The following is a 10,056-nucleotide window of genomic DNA, read 5'->3' on the forward strand; positions in this document are numbered from 1 at the left end:
GTTTAACTGCATTGTTTAAAATCATACTTTTTAATTTTAAGTGTTTGTAATGTGTGACAAATACTGATACTAAAATTGTCCTGTTCATACCTAATTCCTTCTTATTTTCATAATGTGATATTTAAGGAATTGCATTGAATCCAATGCGAGTCAATTTGACCCACTCCTAGTGCCCTATAAAATCCGTTTTATTTTTTCTCAAATTCCGTTTAATTTTTTCCCAAATTCCGTTTTCTCCATTTTAATGTTTGCAAATTCCGTTTTATCCGTTTTAATTTTTGCCAATTATATTTTTTACCCTTTACTGTTATTTTAGTCATAAAAAGTGTGTGCCTTTAATGTTAATGATTAAAATGTAAATGATTTGGGGAAAAACTGGATAACAGGATAACTGGATAACAGGATTACTTAATGACTATAAAAGATGCATTTACACACGCACATACACACACATACACACGCGCGCGCGGGCGCACACACACACAACTCAATTCAATGCATTGTTTAGTGTTGTTGCAGGAGGCTACAACAAGGTGTCAAAGCAGTGGTGCCTTCAGAAGTGCCTTAAACACATCAATCCAGCGGAACGCGATCCATATTTTATACACAATCGCTTGAAATGCATATAACTTTACAAACATACACAGGATAGTGATCTGACTTAGCACAGCATGAGCACGCAGCTCTTTGCACGTGCGAGCGAAAGAGAGACAGAGAGCGGCGCCATGATGCAGATGATTATATTTAAAATGTGAGGGATAGTTAGTTTGCCTCAGCTCGCTTGAAATGCATAAAACTGAACAAATACATGAGGATTTGTGTTCGCACTTCGGACAGATGCGTGAGCGCGTGCACGTGTGAGAGATGCAGTGAGACAGACGTGGATGAGAGAGTGCATGTATCTTTGCGCTCACTGTGAACAGAGTGTTGACAAAACTTACAAAACAACAGTTCTCCGGTCACATAAAAGTCATGTGAGACCTGCTCGGAACTAAGTGCTTAGCGTCGAATTTCTTAATTTTTTCGCTGACGAAAGCAGAGTCGTGGAGAGCCGCTTCCACATGGTTTCAGTGTTTTGGAGGGGGTCTGAAACGACGGGAGATTTACTTCCCCCGGTCTGAATTTCCCAAGACATACGTTCGTCTCCCACACAAAAACATAATTTTATTCAAAATATGTAAAATTCCGCAAAATTCCGCGTTAATACTAGATTCCGTGTTAATTAGCCAATTCCGCGATCCCGTCCGCGATTCCATGATCGCGGAAATTATTGGGCCCTACACTCCCTCAAAATCGTCACAAAAATCGAACACAATACAAGGGTTAAATATCCAGAGGGAACAAAGCATTGAAATAATGATATGAATATGGTGGTGATTGGGTCTTGTGAACTCAGGGGCTGTACGTCATGGGTGATTGGTTTACTTGTCTAACCCCTCGTTCAGACAGCCAGCAACGTTATCGCTGTGTGTCGCTTGTCTCTTTCAATGAGGCGTTTCTAAATCTGCTTGTCATAAACAAATGAGTACCATCCACGCCAGTAACTGACGAGAGAAGGGTGACGTGAACTCCACTGCTTTGTTCTCATTGGTAGTCGCTCCCGAAAGTCACTCGACATTTGCATAAAGTTAAACTTTTCTTAACTTTCTTGCGTCGCTGGACACGCCCATACGGTCGCCAACGGTCACTGTCGCTCGTGTCGCCGGAAGTCGCCAGGTTTCCATTGAAATGAATGAGATCGCGTCGCTCTGCTACTGCTTGTCGTTGGCTGTCTGAACGAGGGGTAAGGTGGGAGGTGTCTCTCAACACTGAGTGATCTTTGCTTAATTTATTGTTACACTTTTTCATTGAGTTTTGTTGTTATAGGAGTGAGACCATTGCACCACTTGCAATGATATCAAACATAAGAACCTAAACCCTTTGTGCATGTGAAACGTAACATTTTATACACAGTTTATAAGTGACATTTAATTGGAGACAATGAGAAGAGAGGGAAACGAGAAACAGATTTGAGGTATCTTGAGCCCTTTTCACACAGAAATTCCGTAAAATACACGTAAAATGCATCCTGGATTTTCCGGAATAGTTAAGAGTTTTTGTTCGTTCACACTGCCAAGATTACACGGCATCTGATGGTCCCGGAAAGACACGTGACATGTTGAAAGTCCCGCCCTCTCACTACGCAGCGTCTGAAGTTTGCATATTATATATTATTTCTCTCTCCAGAAACAACTCGCGTGCGTTTTTGTTTATAATAAGACTACAAAGGAGTGCGTGAATGCACAGTTCTATGCTGGTGAATGATCTCAGCTTCAGAGTGGATATTTGACAAGCTCCCTGATTTCTGCTTTGATACAGTTTTCAGACATTTCTCATCGTGATTGTTTATATGCATTTAAAACCCGCATTTTGAGGAGCTGAACAATATATCTCGTTGGGATGACATGCGGGTATTTTCGTTTATTATAGCTCAAATGAGCACGTGACGCGATATTCTTTTATGCTGCTGAATGATCTCCGTTTCAACGCAGTAAGTAACAAGCTAACTTACCTTATATCTGCTTCAGTCCAGTTTGCTGACATTTCTCGTAGTGAATGTTGTAAATCCCTCATTTTAAAGAGTTGAACCAACTTCATGTTGCCATGACACGCGCGTCCTCACTACAGCACGTGCGTCATTGTTTATGCGTCTCATATATAATTTCCTGATAACTGCTTCAATCTAGTTTGCAACATTTCTCGTGGTGAATGTTTATATGCATGTTATCTGTCATTGTAAGGAGCTGAACCATAACTTGTGTTGTGATGATGACGCGCGCGTCCTCACTTCGACACGCCCTTTACGGCATTCTTGTTCACACAGAGGGTTACCCGCGTATCTTACTAGGTCCTCTTTCCGGCAACGATCCCAGAAGATTAACGGAACGAGTTTTTGTTCACACAGACGCTTGTCTGGCAATTTTACGGGTATTTTCTGGGACCAGAGGTCTGTGTGAATGGGGTTTTGGTAAGTTGTGACTCTTCTGTCTCCACACAGTGAGGTTGTTGTATTGGAGCTAGATGTGAACTCTTTGAGAAAGATTTCAGATGTTGATTCAACACGACTTAAATGTTTTCATAAAATGGTTCCCTCTGGATTCTGCCATTTGGAGGCTGTTTACAGCTATCTTTGGTTAGGATTTGACATCATCCTTACAGTGCTATCAATATAATGATCATGGCTTTGATTAAAGGAAATTCTTGAACTGAAGATAAATACTGTGATATACAATCAAGGTATGGTGATGAAGGCTCTTCATCCGCTGTTGCTGTGTTGCCCTCTTTTGACAATTTACAAATATCTCACCTATGACACTTTGACCTGGTTTCACACAGAAGGCTTCAGCAAACTCCAGACTAAAATACATGTTTGTGCTGTCTTAACTGAAAACAACTTACACTGACTGATCTTAAAATACTTCAGTGCCATTGTTTTGTTTAACTAAAGCTTAATCTATGTCCGTAAAACCAGGCCATACTTTTTAAACATTATATGAGCCTATGTTTGTTTTAATGCATTCATTTGAAATTTTGTATAATCAATTATCTATTGTTTAAACTTCTATTTACATTTTCTATTTCAAATGCGAATTGTAATATCTCACCACTAGAAGACACTTATACTGGCTTGGATGTTAAATCAATTTAATGACACACATCAGAGGGATTAATCTGTTATTCACTTAAGGAATTATTACACCTAAATATAATTCATAAATCAAGGCAGAGCATTTTCACACTGTTATTCCAAACCTGACAGATCCTTTAATGATTTGAACAGAAATATGTCATACACTTTATTCTACTAAAATTATATTTAACGTGTTCACTTCTAATCATGTTCAAACTTTCCTTTCATGATCATCAAATCTAAAATCACCTCACCCTTCATATAACACCTACCTGGTGCTCAGTGCTAGCTCTCCCTGCATCACCAGTCTCACCACTTTTAGTTTCCAGCTGAACTTCATCTGATCTCTAATACGAAAGTAGTGGAAATGGAGAAGGTATAGAAAAATACTGATGGGAATGTCATGAACAAGCGAAAAACACACAGACAGACTAACTCATCATGTTATATATGCAATATTGAAGTCTCCGGTGGCATATATAGGGTTGCCAACTGTCACTATAAAAGACAGGACCATGGGCTAGCAGCAGTGCGAGTATGGTTTTGTGTGAATATACATTGTATTGTTTTTATGCCTACAACATATGGTAGGTTTATTAATAGTTTGTTAATTTACAGCTTTACTTTTAACACAGTCCTTTAATTGAACCATTATCTTTACTATATGTCTAAAACAAACTTGTGACTCCTGCACTAAGGGTTAAAAAACCTTATCCCCTTCATGTTAATTTATGTGACAAACTAAAAAAACATCTTACATAGATTTTGCTATTTAAAACACGCGTTCAGGCTGTGACTCACGCACGAGAATGTCCAAGCAAAGTTGGAAATGCTTTGGGGCATTTCAGATTGATGCGAAACAGCTACAGTAAATTACCCACTTTATAAAAAGAGAATATGAAATCGTATTATATCACCCCCATGTACACTCGACAGGGTCTGTGATTGGATGACAGGTGTCGGTGATGATCATTATCATGTGCCGTGATCAGTAGCACTGCTGCTTATGCTGCGGGTTCGACTTCGGGCAGCGGTGCTGGAACCGACAGGCGGATGACATCAAAGTACCGTGAGAGCTTTTCGATAGCATTCTCCTCGTATGTTTTCTTGAATCCCTCTCACAGGATTTTGATGTCATCTGCCTCTAGGTTCTTGTGACGCCACATGAAGTTTAACAAACATGTATCAGTCACTGATAAGACCAGCGTATCAGTTTAAAAACGGGACGCGAGTGGTCATGTAACGGGACAAATAGTGCAAAGAGACACCAGTTTTACCAGTTTAACACAAGCGTGCCGCACAAGCCCTGAAAAGTGAAGCCAAAACGTCTCGATCACCCCCCAGTGACTGGTCCCAGTATAGGTCATAAACCCCGCCTCCCCATGTTATTCAATGGGACTTGAGACCAACTAAAAAAATTAATTACACTTCAATTATCTTTTTTCCGAAGCTGGTTTCTGTCATTTACTGTAGTTTTTATCACGCTGATGTAAATTCAAATGTTTGTTTTTAAAATAGGTTTGTGTTTAGTTAGTTATTTAATGATATAAAAACGGTGGTGTCACGTCATGATTGACAGCTGTGATATCGTGTGATATGCGCATTCTACGAGAGCGAGGGCGGGGTTTTGACTTCGCGGCTTCCCTACCTGCTCACTACTGTGCATGACTGGTCCCGAAATCGCTATTGCGCAGACTCAAGACCCAAGATGTCAGCGCCATATCGGGACCCTGGCGGCTTCACTTTTCACCAATGGAAGAGAGCGAACAGGCGTCGTCCATCTTTTTTTACAGTCTATGGTTTAACACACTACAGTCTGAAAACCCGGAGTGGATCCGGAGCGAAGTGATTACAGAATGCTTACAGTCGAGAGAAGAATGCGTGCTTTCGCTCCACTCCAGGCTTTGATCAAATCCCACTTAGCAAGGGGAATACACGTCGTCTTTATGAAAAGTGAATTTAGGAATTTTGTAATTGACGGAGAACTTTAATCCATGGCTAACGTTAGACATAAAATATAATGGTAACACTTTATTTTACGACCCGCAAAGTACCGCGTAATTAAACCGAATTTACAGCGTACCTATTTGTAACAACAGAGTACCTCTACAGTACGTACTTGTAGGTATAAGGGAACAATATTTTAAGTTTGGGGTAATAAGGGGGTAAGAATAAATGGAAAATTATTCTCTAAGTATTTCATAACTACAGGGTACCTATTGTAATATTACGTGGTATGTATGACTTACGTCTATGGGTAATATGGTCTATGTGTAATATGTTTTTTTCATATATGCTACTTACCTGATGAAGTGTATTGTTTAGCCTACAGTTGATGTCTACATACAAGCCACGTCGGCAAATAAAATATAACACACAATAAAAATAATAGCAACTTGTAACTCTTTGATCTGTATGTATACATGAGTTACCAGGTAACTCTTATATTTGCGGGCTGTAAATTAAAGTGGGTCTTATTCCCCACTTGTTCTGTGTATTTACCGGGTAACTCACATATTTGCGGGCTGTAAATTAAAGTGGTGCTTTGTTCACCTCTTGTTATAAATGTTATAGGGTAAATACCATAAACATACAGAATGTTATTTTTATTTTAAAACAATTATTTCAAAACATCTTTAAAACACTATAATTAAGCCAACACTTAATGTTTATTATCACATAACTTTTATTTCAAATAAAGTCATGACAATTATTCGTTGTTTTTGCGGCTTGGCTTCCTCTGTTGGTGTTCTTGTCCACTCGGATGTTGAGTTGATGTCGTCTCACAAATGCTGTTCTGCATTACATATAAAAAACATAAATGAAAGCCTTCAGTAAATGTTTCTTCACTGTGACTTGACAAAAAACTGAGTTTTCTGAGCCAGTTATGAACTTTAGGCTAATTTATGTGCTAGCTAGCTGCTACTGTTAAACTGTCTTGAAAAACATTTTGAAATGCGTGAGTCATGTATTAACAAAACAAGTCACCTTATCCAGCATGCGGATCCTGCTCACATCACTTGCAGCCGTACTCCACAGTGTAGAACGTTTTTAAAACCTCTTAAAGAAATTTCACCTCAGGATCGCGTTCCAGCAAACCTCCTGCAGACGGCCGCGCGCTCTACACCTGCGCAGTAGCCTACGCATGTAGTCATCTTTTGCGGGAGCTGATATCTGCTGTTGTTTCATTCTGGTTTGCTATTGCATAAATTATATTTGGCTAAAATACTTGTGTTTACACATGTTGCAAAGTTTTATTCTACCAATGATAACACCCCATACGGAAATGTAATATATGACATATATGTCCCTATATCAAAACCGATCTTGGCATATATGTTACATATATATGCAATATATTAATATCACATATATAGATTCTCTGGATATATGAATATATAGGTTTAAAACATATATGAAATACTTATATTAAAATGTATATAAATACATATATTAATGTCACATATATAAATACTCTTGATATATGAAGAAATATGTTTTAAACCTATATGAAATACTCATATTAAATTGTATATAAATACATATATGAATATCACATATATAAATACTTTTGATATATGAGATATATGTTTTAAACCTATATGAAATACTCATATTAAAATGTATATAAATACATATAATAATATAACATATATAGATACTCTTGATATATGAAGATATATGTTTTAAACCTATATGGAATACTCATATTAAAATGTATTTAAATACATATATTTAAAATATGTATATGTATGAATTCTTATATGGGTTTGTATTTTACAACCATATAAGATGGATTTTTACATGATACTGTATGCACCAACCATATGATATCAATGTGTTTTATGTCTAGATTTCTAAAACAACATAGCCTATATAGGTCTGTAAATATATTGTTTAAAAATTATTAGGGTCATAACATTATGGGGTGGTTTCCCGGACCAGGATTAGCTTAATCCAAGACTAGGCCTTAGTTTAATTAGGAAATATAACTAGTTTTAACAAACATGCCTTACTAAAAACATTACTTGTGTGCATTTTGAGGTAAAACAAGGGGCACTGATGTATTTTAAGATATGTCAGAGCAAGTTGTTTTCAGTTTGGACAGCTTTTAAAAGTGTTTAAGTCTAGGACTAGTCTAATCCCTGTCCGGGAAACCGCCCCTATAACCCTGCCTAGTTTCAAACTGCATGCATTTGGCACTGCAATGCGGGGTTAATCCCACAAAAACAGGGCTAACCGTGCTTCCGAGCAGTGTTTCATAACCCTGGGTTAATTTCAGGGATAACCCTGCTTCTAAATTACAAGTGTGAAATGCTCCTTAACCTAGGGTTAAAAGTGGGGTTTAGAGAGAACCATGGTTTTAATACAGGAACCATGGTTTTTTGGTTTTAACTGTAGTAAAACCATGGTTAGTGATCGTAGGGGTAGGGTTTAGGAATGCACAGTGTGAAATGTCAGATTATGAATACACAGGGTTTTGTAGTTAAACCATATTAACCACAAATGTATCATTGTCTCACTATAATCAAAATATAATAAACCATGTGAAAAAATACTATTTAGTAAACTGCAGTCTCAGAAGAAAAGCTGTCACTAGGTACAGATATGAATACATGTTGGTTCATGTGGTATAGTACTAATATGTACATTTAATTATACTAATACCACGCACAAATAGGGTGTAAGTTACTTTTTTAAAAACCACCTCAGTGGCATTTGTACTTTTTTCTGAGTGTGTATACATTCCACTGACAATCCCCACTATATGCTTTATACTATAGTATGCTAAACTTTTCAAACTTATTTTTAACCATACTATACTACATTGGCCTACTATTGTACACTATAGTTTTAGTTATAATAGGCTAAATCAACCTGCAGAAAACATGGTTATTATATGGTTATATTCATTAGAGATGAAAGCAGTCTCTTTTCTGTCTTAATATGCGATAAACACTGCAAAAATTCATGTGATTGTGTCAATTTACCAGATCATAAAGTCATAAAGTAGCCTATTACTGGATCAGGATGATTTTAAAACACACTCACATGCACGTATGTACACAAATACACACACAATACTATACTTTTATTATGGAGTTATACTCCATGGGGCGGTTTCCTGGACAGGGATTAGACTAGTCCTAGACTAAAACATTTTTAAGAAACATTTTAACTGAAAACAACTTGCACTGACATATCTTACATCAGGGCCCTTTGTTTTGCCTCAAAATGCATACAGGTAATGTTTTTAGTATGGCATGTTTGTTAAAACTAGTTATATTTCCTAATTAAACTAAGGCCTAGTCCTGGATTAAGATAATCCCTGTCCGGGAAACCGCCCCCCATATTACTCAATGTACAAGCTAGAAATTAAGCTCTGCACAGCACAGGTCTACTAAAGGGTTAATGGTGCCACATGGTGATCAACAGTAAAAATGACAAATTTGACCTCTTTGCAAAAGTAAAAACCACCAACATTCAAAAATGCATGATAACAAGGTGTCATTGCTCTGCAATCAAAAAATGTGGTTATAATGGAAGTCAATGGGGCAAAAACAGCCACTAACAATAAATGAGAAAGAAAACAATAATCAAAATGTTTATACTTTATATTTGACATGCCCAAGACTGCGAAAAAGGTTAAAAAATCCAGTCTACAATCACTTTTTGTATTGAAAATTTGTCATTTAGATTTTCCCCAAATCCACTTATGAACTTGGCAATTAAAGAGTTAAAATCATGTAAAATTTGTAAAAATTTGATAGTTTTGATCAGTACTGACTAACAAATGTATGCAAAAAAAGTGAAAAAATAATCTGATACATTTTTACAGATGTTTAATTTAGTGGATGTATTAAATTTGAACAATGCACAAAGGGTTAAATTTGCACTGTGTACCCCTGCATAAAATAAAAACAGGAGGAATAAAAAACGAACACTGTAAAATACAAGCTAAACAGCGCCTACTTCAGTAACACACAAATAGCTTAAGTTGTTAGCCCCTCCCATCCAACTGCCGGGTGGATCAGTGGATAGTGGAGGCGACTTTCAACGGGAGGACCCGGGTTCGAGGCCCGACTGGACTCATCAGGTACATTACAAATAATAAATTGTGTTTGTGTGTTAAGTTGTGTGAATGGGTTGTATGTCCTACCTGTGGTCTGAAACATGCAAAAAGTAAATAAAAACCACAGTTCAAATTTAATTATTTTATGATATATGATAAGTATATGTATGCAACATATATTAGCCATATATGTGAAGTCATGTATGTCACATATATAAATAATTATATAGATGACATATATGTCTATGTATGTTTTTTGCACACATAGACATATATTTGTATGGGATAGACATATATGTCAATATATGAAATT

Source organism: Paramisgurnus dabryanus, chromosome 6 (assembly GCF_030506205.2).
Source record: "Paramisgurnus dabryanus chromosome 6, PD_genome_1.1, whole genome shotgun sequence".
NCBI lineage: Eukaryota > Metazoa > Chordata > Actinopteri > Cypriniformes > Cobitidae > Paramisgurnus > Paramisgurnus dabryanus.